The sequence below is a fragment of the Protopterus annectens genome, chromosome 2.part1 (genome assembly GCF_019279795.1).
Source record: "Protopterus annectens isolate FY-2018-M chromosome 2.part1, PAN1.0, whole genome shotgun sequence".
Classification (NCBI taxonomy): domain Eukaryota; kingdom Metazoa; phylum Chordata; order Ceratodontiformes; family Protopteridae; genus Protopterus; species Protopterus annectens.
Window position 1 is genome coordinate 1,664,431,894 of NC_056729.1, and position 13,215 is coordinate 1,664,445,108.

The following is a 13,215-nucleotide window of genomic DNA, read 5'->3' on the forward strand; positions in this document are numbered from 1 at the left end:
CTCAATACCCAAATCGTTGGGAATTGAAGTGAAGAGGTTCTTCACATCCAAAGTAATCAAAATGTAATCATGGTGTTGGATATCTAGTTGTATCTCTGACAGACATGCTAATAAGTGATAAGTATCTTTTAAAATAGTATCAAAGGAATCGACCACTGGTCTGAGTAAAAACTCTACAAAGCAAGAAGCATTAGCAGTGACCCAGTGATCGCCTGATACTATAGGTCGTAGTGGGATGGGGTAGGTGTTCTTGTGGATTTTCGGGAGTCCTTTGATAATAGGTATAGTAGGGTTGTCCACCAAAAGATAGCTATACATATCTTCATTAATCTGTCTGCAGATAAGCAGATCATACAACATGTCATGTACATTCTTAATGATGGTGTTCACTCTACTCAATTCTAATTTTATATATGTCGTTTCATCATTAAGCATTAAGCACATGTTGGTGTTATATTCAGCCCTGTTCAAAACCACTATTCCTCCTCCCTTGTCGGCGGGTTTGACAGAGATTTTGTCATATTGTTTTAAGTGTTTCAAAGAGTTAAATTCATCTAAATTTAAATTAAAAAAGCCAGGTTTCACTTTAGTGGAAAATAATTCATAAAAATCTTGCTCACAAATATGTAAAAAACATTCTATACAATGGGGTAATGGGGGCATAAAAGTGCTTCTCCTTTTAAAAACAGTGGGTGTAGCATTTTTGTTTGAATCAGGTTTCTCTTTAAAGAAAACTTTTAAGGCTACCCGTCTACAGAACAGTCTTAAATTAATTAAAACATCAGTTAGTGTGTCAGAGCAGGCTGGAATAAAATTCAAGCCACGATTTAAAAGAGAAATGTCTGCATCAGAAAAACTGTAGTCAGAATAGTTATACAATAAACCAGTCACTTTTTTGTTCGTCCTGTGGATTGGAAGCTTTCCGCAGATAGCTTCCTTTTCCTTGGGCCTCGACTCGTAGACCGTCCTCTGTTCTGAAATCTTTGTTTCACTGGGTTTGGTAGGAAGTTTTTTGACGAGGAACCCAAAGGAGCTACAATGTTAGAGTCTTTTGGTCTAGCTCCTGGATTAGTAGCAGCTTTTAATAACGCTAGTTGGTTCGGAGGGGGCGTGTCAGTCATATTGGAAACCGAAGAACTATTGTTAGCCCCCTCTAAACTGGCAATAGACAAGGTAACATTGGTCGGCAATATAGTATCATTAGCATTATTGGCAACAGAAGTACCTTCTACAGAAGTAGAACGTTGTATGTTCTTCAAATTGTCATTTGAGCTACCATTCTCATTGTGTATTAAGTTATTGCCTCTTGGCCAAACAAATACCTGTCTTAATTTGAAGTCTTGGAAGTCCCTTTGTAGCTTACGCATTTTTGTTGCCTTCAGTCTTTCGCTGAATGCATTTACTTGTAAACATATATTACGTAATCTGCGAGTACAATAATCCGCTTTAAAGCGGTTGCTAAGGTCTTTAAAATTAGCATCAACCTTATCTCTCAGTTCAGTTTCTAAAGGAGAAAAATAATCAAGGAGAAGCCTGATGTACCTGTGTCCGAGGTCAATGTTCAAATCCTGCCATTTTTTGAGGAGTTCTGGATGTGCCTCACCGTAGGACGGCATGCACATGACCCGCATCCCTCTCGGTACAATGGAATAATGAAGACAAGCCTCTAGGTGTTGCCTTTGCCAGGCATATCTTTGCAATTTGTACATGTCATCCTCTAATGCTTTGGATACGAGGTTAAAGTCAGAAATATTAAAGCCTTCTGTGTTCACGGGAGTGACATGCTCGGTTTGCGAGAAGTCCAGAGTCAATAAAGGGTTAGCCTGTACATGTAACAAATCTTCTAGGTGCACTACTGCTTCCCTCGTCCCTGGAGTGTAGTCAAGTTCAATATCAGCGATATCCATCGTGTGCTGGCGGTGAAAATAAAGTGTAGAGAAAGTAATGTTCAAAAAAGACTCTTCACCGGCAGCTGAAGAGAGAATGCCTGTAACTGGAGGCAAAAATGAAGAAAGCAACCAGGTTCTCTCACCACGAAACTGTGTGAAATAGCGATGTATCCGGTACGGACTGAAGCTCACAAAAAGTGTAGCGGCAATGCAATAAAAACAGAAGCAACAGCTTCGCTGGTTCAGTATGCAGTAAGCTTCAATATGCAATAAACCATAGAGTACAACATAAAGTCATTAGATCAGGAACCATAAATTCACTTTGTTGAATAACAGAAAATCCAGTATACGAAGACCAAAACGTTTATTGTAAGCGCTTTCGCGTGGTCACCACCATGCTTCATCAGACAATACAATTAAAATTCAAACCATCTATTTATACTAGTAAATCTAAAAAAGGCGCCAAATTAAAACAAACAACTCAAGCAATTTTCCAATTAAGAGATTAATGCAAACTTAATTGAAGAAGTTTTTTGAATGCTGCATTCCATTTATAAAAACCTGGATACTTCAGGAACACTTTACTGTGTTTACTAAAATGTTCGTACACCATACTGTAGCTACTAGTCAATACATTTTTAGACCCTGTGAATTGATGCTAGCGACGAGTGTTTTCATAAACATTAAAAGTTTTCATAAACATTAAAAGTTGGGTTACACTAGATTAGAATAAGCCACCTGATATAAAAAGGATTGGCACATTTTAAACATTTAAAACACATGCAAATTCAGAACATATTATATTGCAGTAACATAAATATAAAGCTTATTGTATTGTATTATATTACAGGTTGTTCTATTGCATTCTATTCCAAACACCATTATATTGGGTGACTTCAACTACCCTAACATAGACTGGGAGCATTACTCTAGCTCCAACACCCTAGCCCAAAGGTTCCTAGAATTTATAAACTCAAATGCTATGGAACAACTTGTTGCCACTCCCACAAGAGGAGAAAACATACTGGACCCGATCATCACCAACATGGGGACTCTATGCTCCTGACCAGAAGTGTATCCCTTACTGGTAAGATCAGACCATAAACTAATCTCACTAGATATTCACATCCCGACCCCAGCCCCTGCCCAGAAAACCACAGGGAAAAACTCCTCTCAAGCAAATTTCACACTCCTCAAAACAGAGGTGGAATCCTTCAAAGCCCCCCGGGCCTGTGGAAAATACGGTCCAGACCGCAGAATCCTTTATAAACGCATTCTATGAACACCTTCAGGAATGCATGGATCATGCAATCTCAAATAAACCAAGACCCAATCCTCCAAAGTTAGGCATCCTGTATGGTGGACCCCAGCCATAAACAAACTATACAATAGAAGGAGGAAGCTACTACATGATAGAGCAAAATCCCAAAAAGGGAAGGCATCTCTGATCAGTATTAGCAAAAAACTATGGGCACTCATAAAATCGTCTAAGGCCAGCTTAGAGAGAAAAATTGCACAGGACACTAAGGATAATCACAATGCTTTCTTTAGTTATGTTAGGAACCTGGGTAGGAATTCCCAGATATGCTCAGAATTAGTACAAAATGACAAAAAATACACCGAACCCACAGACATTGCCAACATCCTAGCTGACAGGTTCAGTGCAAACTTCTCCCCCCCTTCCTCACCAAAACGGCAAATATCTATCCCAGCAGAGTGCTGCCCCCCTGACATCTCAGATGCTCAGGTAAGAGCTGCCCTCTCCAAAGCAAAAAGCACAGCATCAATGGGACCAGACGGTGTCCCGGGCTGCGTCCTACATGAACTCCAAGAAGAACTAAACCCAAACATAAAACTACTGTTCAATCTCAGCCTTACTACAGGATATGTACCCAAAGAGTGGCGTACAGCAACAGTGGTCCCTCTCCACAAAGGTGGTGCCTCAACGGATTCTGGAAACTATCACCCCATAAGCTTGACTAGCTTGGTCTGCAAAGCTATGGAAAGGATCATCATGGACCTCATAAATAAAGATATTGGGGACCTACAGACACCGGATCCTACCCAGTTCGGCTTTGTTAAGGACAGATCCTGCCTCTTAAACCTGGTCGATTTCTTTGAAACAGTCACTAAGGCCATTGATGAGGGGAAGGTGGTCCACACAGCCTACCTGGACCTTGCAAAAGCCTTCGATACAATACCCCACTCAGGAATTATAGATAAGCTCACCAGCTTAAATATAACCCCCTATATCAATAGATGGGTTGCAAACTGGCTCAAGGACAGAACCCACATGGTTAGAATTGCTGGAGCCATGTCAGACTCCAAACCAGTTACAAGTGGCATCCCACAAGGCTCAGTCCTGGGACCTCTCTTGTTCGGTATATATTTCTCGGAGGTACAGGCTAACATGGAAGGACTGTGGCTGACCAAGTCCGCAGATGACTGCAAACTGGGCGCCATAATCGTCTCTCCAGCTGACACAAGCATCCTCCAAAAGGGCCTCATAGAAACAGACAACTGGTGCCAGAGCCATGGCCTCAAGCTAAATGCCAAAAAGTGTATAGTCATCCCCTTTGGCAAAAACAAAGTGCCCACAAATTACCACATAGGTGGTAATCCATTAAGTACGGAAGAAGTAATTAGGGACCTGGGGACCCAAGTTGATAGCAATCTCTCATTTGACAACCACATGGCCAAAGTGGTTAGAAAAACATTTTATATAGCCCACCTAATCATGAAGGGATTCACATCTAGATCAGGGGAGGTCATCTTGCCTCTTTACTCCTCCCTCATCAGGCCGATAATTGAGTACAATGCCCCTTTTGGGATGTACCTTACCAGACACCTGCAGCAACTAGAAAGACCCCAAAAGTACCTCACCAAGAGGATCAAAGGGCTCAAACAGATGCCATATGCTGCCCAGTTAAAGAAACTCCAGCTCTACTCAGTGGCATACCGCCTGCTCAGAGGCGATCTGTGCCTGACGTATAAAACCATGTCCAACCCGGAATTAATGGACATGCTGCACCTCAGAAAATCCAAATCCCATCGAGCTACGCGCTCGAGAGACTTGAACCTCAGCACTGAAATAAATAAGACATGCTGGAGGGACAGATTCCTAACCCAGAGGCTCCCTTCACTCTAGAATAAAATCCCAGTCCAGGTTAGGCAGAGTCCCTCATTGACTCTCTTCAAGAGGAATCTTGATGAGTGGATGGGAGATCGTAGGTTTACCCCGGGTATCACTTCTGTGTCACTGTTAGACAGAGGCACAGTATACTAACCTCGAAAAAGGGCATAGCAAAATTCATTTAAAATGGGTGGCGAAAGCCAAACACACTCTGGCTAGGCTTATAAATGCCCTAGGGCAGATAGCCTAGTATGAACCTATGAATAGCTATCTCTGTGATAGAGTTCAATCAGTACAATGGCTCTCACCTTTCTCCCCTCTTCTTCCTGTTAAACAGATGTTCCATAAGGCTTCATCCTTGGGCCACTTCTTTTTAACATCTTTACCAACCTTCTCTACTCTTCCGGTCCTGGATCCTTACCGATACAATACACAGATGATTCTACACTTATCACTGTTGACGAATCACCAACTCAACTAAAATCAGACACACAGTCCTCTTTTAACTCTGTAGAAAACTGGCTATCTGAAAACCAACTTATCCTCAATTCAAAGAAAACCATATTACTACTGTTTCTCCCTAAAAACCTTAACCACATAAAGTCTTCCTTCTCCATGCTGTCACAAAATAATACTCAAATACAGGTGGACACCAGTTCAAAACTCTTAGGTGTTACTATTGATGATAGACTAACCTTTGATTTACACGTCAGTAATTGTATCCGAAAAACACATCTCAAGCTAGGTCTCCTCTATAGAAACAAAAAATATCTTACCAAAACAGCAAAACTAACCCTTTCAAATGCCTACCTCTTACCCACTTTACTTTATAGCTCCCAAATTCTCACCAGCCTCAACACTGGACTATTAAACAAGCTAGAAACAACTTATAACAGGATTGCCAGATTTGCTGCCCAAAATTCTTACAAGTCCCATTACTGTCTCCCACTAAAAGAACTAAATTGGCTAGAATTACCTAACCTGCTTCGATATAAACAGTTTCTGATAATTCATTCCATTCTCTACAGACCCTCTTTCTGTCCAACTATCTCATCTCTAATCTCTCATTACCTACCCACTAGATTATTCTGCAGTTCTGAACAAGGCCTACTAAAAATCTACAAACCAAGGACCAGAATGGGTCACCTAGTCTATAGCTTTAACCCTTCCAAGGCCTGGAATAGCCTACCACTAGATATAAGATCCCTTGAACATCCCGATCAATTCAAAACCACTACAAAAAAATGCCTTCATGAAAAATGGACCTGCCAATGTAATTATCCCCCGTAAACACTCCCCTATAGCCTTCTACTTCTCTTCTCTCTTCCTTCCCTTCAATAAACAAACTTACTACTTTATCTTCTCCTCTTGGTACATCACTGCACAAACATAGCTAGTAAAATATTTCAGCTATGTAACCATTGCACTATTATGTATATAATATGTAATTATGAATGTATCCCTCTGATATATGCATTTCACTTGCCACAGTTTAATGTATGGCACTGTAATGCAATAATATGTGATACTGATGAATCTAATGTGTGACACTGTAATGCCGTAATCTGTGGTACTGATGAAAGTATTTCTATATGTATTCAATATGTACAATTTCTATTTTCTGTTGGAGCTTTTCTCCTCGGGCCTCCGCTGAAAATGGGCATTTGTAGCCCAGTCAGACAAACCTGGTCAACAAATATAAAATAAATAAATATATGAATGTATTACCTTGTTGTGAGGGAGGCCACGGTGGTGCAGCTGTTAGCATTGTCACCTCATAGCAAGAGGTTCTCCGGTTCGAACGTTGACTGGGGTGTCTTCTGTGCGGAGTCTGCATGTCCTCCCTGTGGTCGTGCGGGTTTCCTCCGGTTTCCTCCCACATCCCAAAGACATGCTGTAGGTGGACTGGACACTCTAAATTGGCCCTAGGTGTGAATGCGTGTATGTGTGTGCCTTCTGTGGACAGTTGGGCGCTGGGCTGGTAACTCGACACCGTAAAACTCCACTGCCAATTATGAGCAGACAGGTGATCCACTGTGGCGACCCCTAACTGGGAAAAGCCAGAGGAAGAAGATTACCTTGTTGTGCTGCAACATCCGGTGGTACTGACATTACCCCACCCTTAACTTTTCACAGGTCCATCAGGTATTGCCTAAGGCCACGGTCCTGCTCCTGGTAAGCATGACACTTGTTTTGTTAAGGAACAATTATATTCTAGTATGGTTAAGGCCAGATGAATGCCCTATGTAAACATAACAATGTTTCTAAACAGCGTAGGATGTTTTAAATTCCAGTCTGGAACAGGTACCTAAGGTTCCTAGAAGGGGTAGTCATAGGAGTGTAGTTCAACAAACAGGTACACTTTGACAGTTACATTAAGAGCAGATAAGGCACCTGGTTTAAATGAGGCAAGGAATCTAAAATGTCTTTTAAAATACAACAGGTTGAAGGTAAATACATTAAGCAGTGAAATGTGTATTTCCATATATATTTTTAGAGAGTTGTACTGGGTGTTTATGTGTTGCTTTTTCAAGTATAGTTTCATATTGATTAATTAAAAGGTAAATATTACTGTCATGTTTTACTTGATTTACTTCAAGTGATTGTTATAAAGGTCCTGAGTTGAAGTTGTATTTTGTTCTGAGGAAGTGTTTTGTGGATGAAAGCGGAGAAGAAAGTTGTTTTACTGTTAATCCAGTTGTGAGTCTTCATTGTTATGAGTCATGGAGGCTTTTCATACACAATAGTGCAGGCATTAATGTACTGCTTTTTTCTTTGTTATTGCAGGTGACCGTAGGGGTTGGTGTTTGTCCCTTACACAACCTGATGTCAGTGTCTCTTTGGACTCTGTTGATGATGGAGGCCACAGTGAGGCACAGGTGGGGGTGTTGGGGGCTAAATCTGTCCCAGATGTAGACATCCCTCTTCTGCCCCTATTATTGGCTCAAACAGTCTATATGCCCACACATACCCAGTCCCCAGAGGCCACAGATATTGGACAGTCAGAGGGTGGGGACATTGAACAGGAAAGTGTGGCAACTATGGCTCCAGTGAGTGTAGTCACTGGCCATAGCCAAAGAGCTGGTGAGGTTCCCATACAGGTGGATTGACAGGGGTGCTTGTAGGAGGCCTGCTGTCCATCCACCACCTGTTGCAGGTGTCACATCACGGGTCACTTGGCGCATGTTTTAGGCTGTCATGGAAGCACAGACACATTCAGACGTATGCTTAGGGTGATGGATGCAGCACAGTCTGACATCTGTGACTGGCTCCACCACATTGGGGACACCCTGGATCAGTTCACTGATGCAGTGGACAGACGGTGAGCTGAGACAGTGTCTGTCTTAGACCACACATTGTCTGTGCTGGAATGTGTGGATTGAGTTGAGCACTGGACCCCTGGACATAGGTCAGCAACCCCATCTGCTGAGAGTCCATGTGGCCATGCACACTCAAGCTTGCATAGTGGCAATACATCCAGCACTACAGAGGGGAATGTACTGTCCACACATTGACATGGCAGACCATGGGCTCATGGTTCTGGTTGTTCCCATGGGGGACACGGTCCCAGCAGATAGTAGTCACAATTAGGTACTAGTACTGCTTCTGACCTTGGGCATGGAGATGCCAGTGCAACTCCTGGCAGAGCCAGTTCCCATGTTCAGGGTCGGAGATGGTGAACTGTCAACTCTACCATATATAGTCCAAAGCTGTCCAACATACACACATGTAGGGCAAGCATTAAGCTTGACTGTGTACCTGCACACACTCACACATCACTGTCAAATGCAGGTCACCTACAGACACACACGACACCTCTCCATGGTCCATCTTACACGATCCCCTCCTGACTCATACACGTTGTCTACCATTTGGGCCAGCCAAGGCCTCCTGCACACCTACACAACACCCTGTGCAAGTGATGGTACCTGTGCCACATCCCTGTCATCCTCACCATCAATGCAGGGAAACGATGCTATATGTCTGATCCACAGGGTGACTATATTAGTTAACGTGTACTTGTGTAATGCAGCGTTGGTTCACCAAGCCACTTGTTGTGGTTACTGACAGATACTATATGCTGACATTTGTCATGAGTACACCACATTCATTTGTGTACTATATGTTGTATGATGTTGTATTGGCTGTATAGCATAGCAAATGGATGACTAAATGTAAGGAAATTAACCTAGTATGTGATGTTACATGCTTGTGGGAGAGATTTGTCTAGCAGACTGAAACACACCCTTGGAACAGAACCCTGACTAATGGCACACAGAGCACCTCAATGCACCTCAGCACATGTCATCAGTCTGACTGGCTGGGTGACCTTCATCTCAGCACAGGGTGTCTACCTGTGTCCCTCTTGGACTGGGGCAATTTGGGCTGATCTTGTAACTACAGGTATGATGATGTCTATGAATGTGAGGGCTATATAGCCATTATCATAGTTAAGTTCAAACATTCTATGGTTCCATAACATGATGTACAATGATTTAACAGGCTCATGCACAAACAAAGCTACATTGAAGCTAGCACCACTTCCAATCACTGCGTACAAGACACAACAAGACACACGTGTATTGCAAGTTGGCTGCATGTAGATGGGAACACTTACCTGTGTAATTTTACATTCTTACAGATCACAGTACATGTTGCAAGCAACCCACCTCATGTCTGCTAGTGCTATCAGTTTAGGACATATTATGCTTGATTACATAAGCAGGTCCTGTGGTCAGTCCTTTGGGGCCCACGTCACCCACTACAAATAAAACATGGTAAAACCCAACCTATGTCTAGGATACCAAAGATATGCTATAAGGATATATACACATGCATCAAGTGGGCTGGAGTGAGATTAGAACCCCTACCTATCTAGTCTAATACAGAATAGATCACAGTATTTATCACATGCACCATGGCTTACATCTGATACTACACTGTCAGCTGGTAGTCTTATGGTGGCTGATATCAACAGGCCTTGTAGAAGAGGACAGTTTGAAAGCCAGCAGCAAGTTGCAGACCCAAAAAGTGCATAATCCTTGAAGGTGGATAGCCCACGAGAGCATGTCCATTGCTTTGCAGGGTAATACACACACACACACACACACACACACACACACACACACACACACACACACACACACACACACACACACACACACACACGCATGCACACACACACACACACACACACACACACACAAACACACACACACACACATGCACCATGTGGGCTGGAGTGAGATTAAAACCCCTAACTATCTTGTGTTATACACTACAGATCACAGTACTTATTGCACGTGCCACAGATTAAGTCTGTTGTATTTGTGTTTGTAGGCACAGTACTTGTGCATTACACAAACTAGGCTTGTGTTGAACAGCATTGATGGCCTGCAGAGTGATATTGTGTCATACTGTTATCTGCATCTATTATCCTAGCATTGAGATAACAGTTTTTATCCTAACTATAGGTGTGCAGTTACCAGTATGGCCATATGTGGCTGCTTGCAGTTACATAGGTGAACCTGTGGGCAGGGACAATGTGCCCTGTCCATATTTGTGTTGACAGCATTATACATTGCACCACCTGGTCACCTGTGTCTCTCTACGTGATGACATCCAGCAGGCACAAAGGTCTGCAGGAAAGTGGATTATGTACTGTTGCACCCTTAGTTTGAATCCTTTGAGCAACAGTATGACTGTGTGATAGTGTAGATTTACTCACCATTATTAGGGTATGTAGGACAATACAAACATCCACACACATATTTCTGTATATAACAGGGATGTATATATAAATGTAGCTGTGTGTGTATGTATGCTATGTATATGTGTTATATAGATATATAAGGGTGTATGTATCATTGTAATATATATAGCTATATATATCGGTATATAGCTATTTGACACTACATAGTGATAGATATACTATGCATGTTAGGGAGGGATAGTGACAGACGAATATGTATACGTATATGTCTGTATGCATAGCCATTTATACATAACATGTCATTTTGACAAATGGGCAACAGAACTGCGCTTGTTTTAACTAAGTGTCTGCACACGCTCAGTGGGACTGTGAGTACTGATAAAGTGACTCCAAGCCATACATACCTGTACTCCAGTCTGGCATTTTGTATGTTACAGACATTAACATCCTCCCCTGTTTCTGCAGTACTGCACTTCAGTCAAAATGTCCACAGCAGTCCCCAGCTGTGTGCTGTACTTAATATGTGACTGAGGTTGGTAATGTTACACCACCAACAGACTGACAGTCTGCATACCTCTCAAATGTCCTGATTTTCATAGAATGTCCAGAGTTTTGCCTCATATGTTTGGTCTGTTCCTCATACATTTGTGGCCTCCTGGTGAATTATTGAATATTGACATCACTACATTGTACTAAATACAGACAGACATTTGTGTTTCAGACTTTATATCTTTCAGAAAATATGCAATAATGCAACACCTTTAATTCCAGCAATTTTCTAGGTTTATGGGAACAATATTTAAAATCTGTCCCAATGTTTGGGTCTTTGTACCCCCAATCTTTCTGGCTTTGTGCATATTGCTTGCACTAAGAGGTGGAGTGATATGACAGTCTGTGAAAACACCAACATAATGCTACTTCACATGCAAAAGATGTCAGTAATTCCAGATTAGAACCATTAACACCATCAACCATCTTAGCTTCCCTAGTCCAATGAACCACACAGGTTGCCAGACAGAGAGGAGTCATTCATCACACAATCAACAGCATACATATGTACATTGTTATCCTGCATGAGGAGAGACATACAATGTGTGAGTGATATCTGTGTTACAGCCCTGAGATTGCCTGGTCCACTGATATACCATAGCTGATTTTCTGTTAAAGAAGTTATATGGGTACACTGCTGTGTTGGGGATGGGGGAACAACAGCACATGATCAGCTTGGGTAGACAGTAGTCCAAATATCATTTGTGGCCACTGTTTAACATCTCACTTGCCTGATGTAGTGAATATTCCAACTATGAGGCCTAGTGAATATTAAGAAACACATACTGCTGGAGTGGGTGCCTGTAGTCCCATGTGGATGTTACACCTGTCCAAATAGCTCACTATATTTCCTTACGTAACAGCAGCAGATCCATACATATGATACAGTAGTATAGTAATCCTTGCAATTAGTGTGAAGGTTTGAGACTTAACTTGTGAATGCAGCAGTTGACAGACTTATAATTCAGGACTGACTGTGTGTGATGCAAGCAGTACACAGCCAATACATGGATAGGTACAGGTTGTGTGGGTTGTCTTGCATCAGCTATATTAATATATGTATGTGAGTAGGAGTAAGGTGTCAGCCCCTAGGGCCCTAGGTTGTCAGTGAATGTGCTATACGTTGTCTCTTAGCAGGGCGTACTGGTCATGCCTACATCTGCCTACAGGGACATCATCAGGGAGGCTCCTCTTCTGAGTCCTCCTGTGAGTATGGCTGTGGTGACTTAGGCACTGGTGGGGGGCTGTGTATCCCTTCACTTTGCTTATCCTGATGCAGCTGTTTCCACAGGGTCATATTGTGTAGCATGGCACATACTGTGAACATGTGTCCACATGTGGCTGAAGAGTACGGCAGGGCTCCACAAGATATATCATAGCACTGGAACCGTGACTTCAGCAGCCCAAACACACACTCTATCATGTTCCTAGTTTGTGCGTGTGCTTCATTATGGCTTTCATCATTGGATGGGTGTGCATTTCTGATGGGTGTCATTATCCACGGTTCCAGTGCATAGCCAGCATCCCCCAGTAAATGGCCATGTGGGATGTCCCCCCTAGCAAATATATGTTATATCTGTGATGCATTGGAGGTATGGGAGACATGGTAACTGCCAGGGCTGCCAGCACATACATTCATGATAATGCCATGGGCATTGCACATAACCAGGCAGTTGATGGAGTGATACCCCTTGCGGTTGACATAGATTCTACCCTTCTCCCCGGGTGGTGCCTTGATGTGTACATGAATGCATTCTTTGGCACCCAGTACCACAGGGTAGTGTACTACACAAAAGAAGTGTTGCATATTGCTGGCCCTTGCCTCAGGGGTATGGGGAAAATAAATGTGGTAGCATGGCATCCAGGAACTGGTGGAGTACCCTTGATGCTGATGCCTGTGAAGACTCCAATCATGTCCCCAGTTGGTCTTT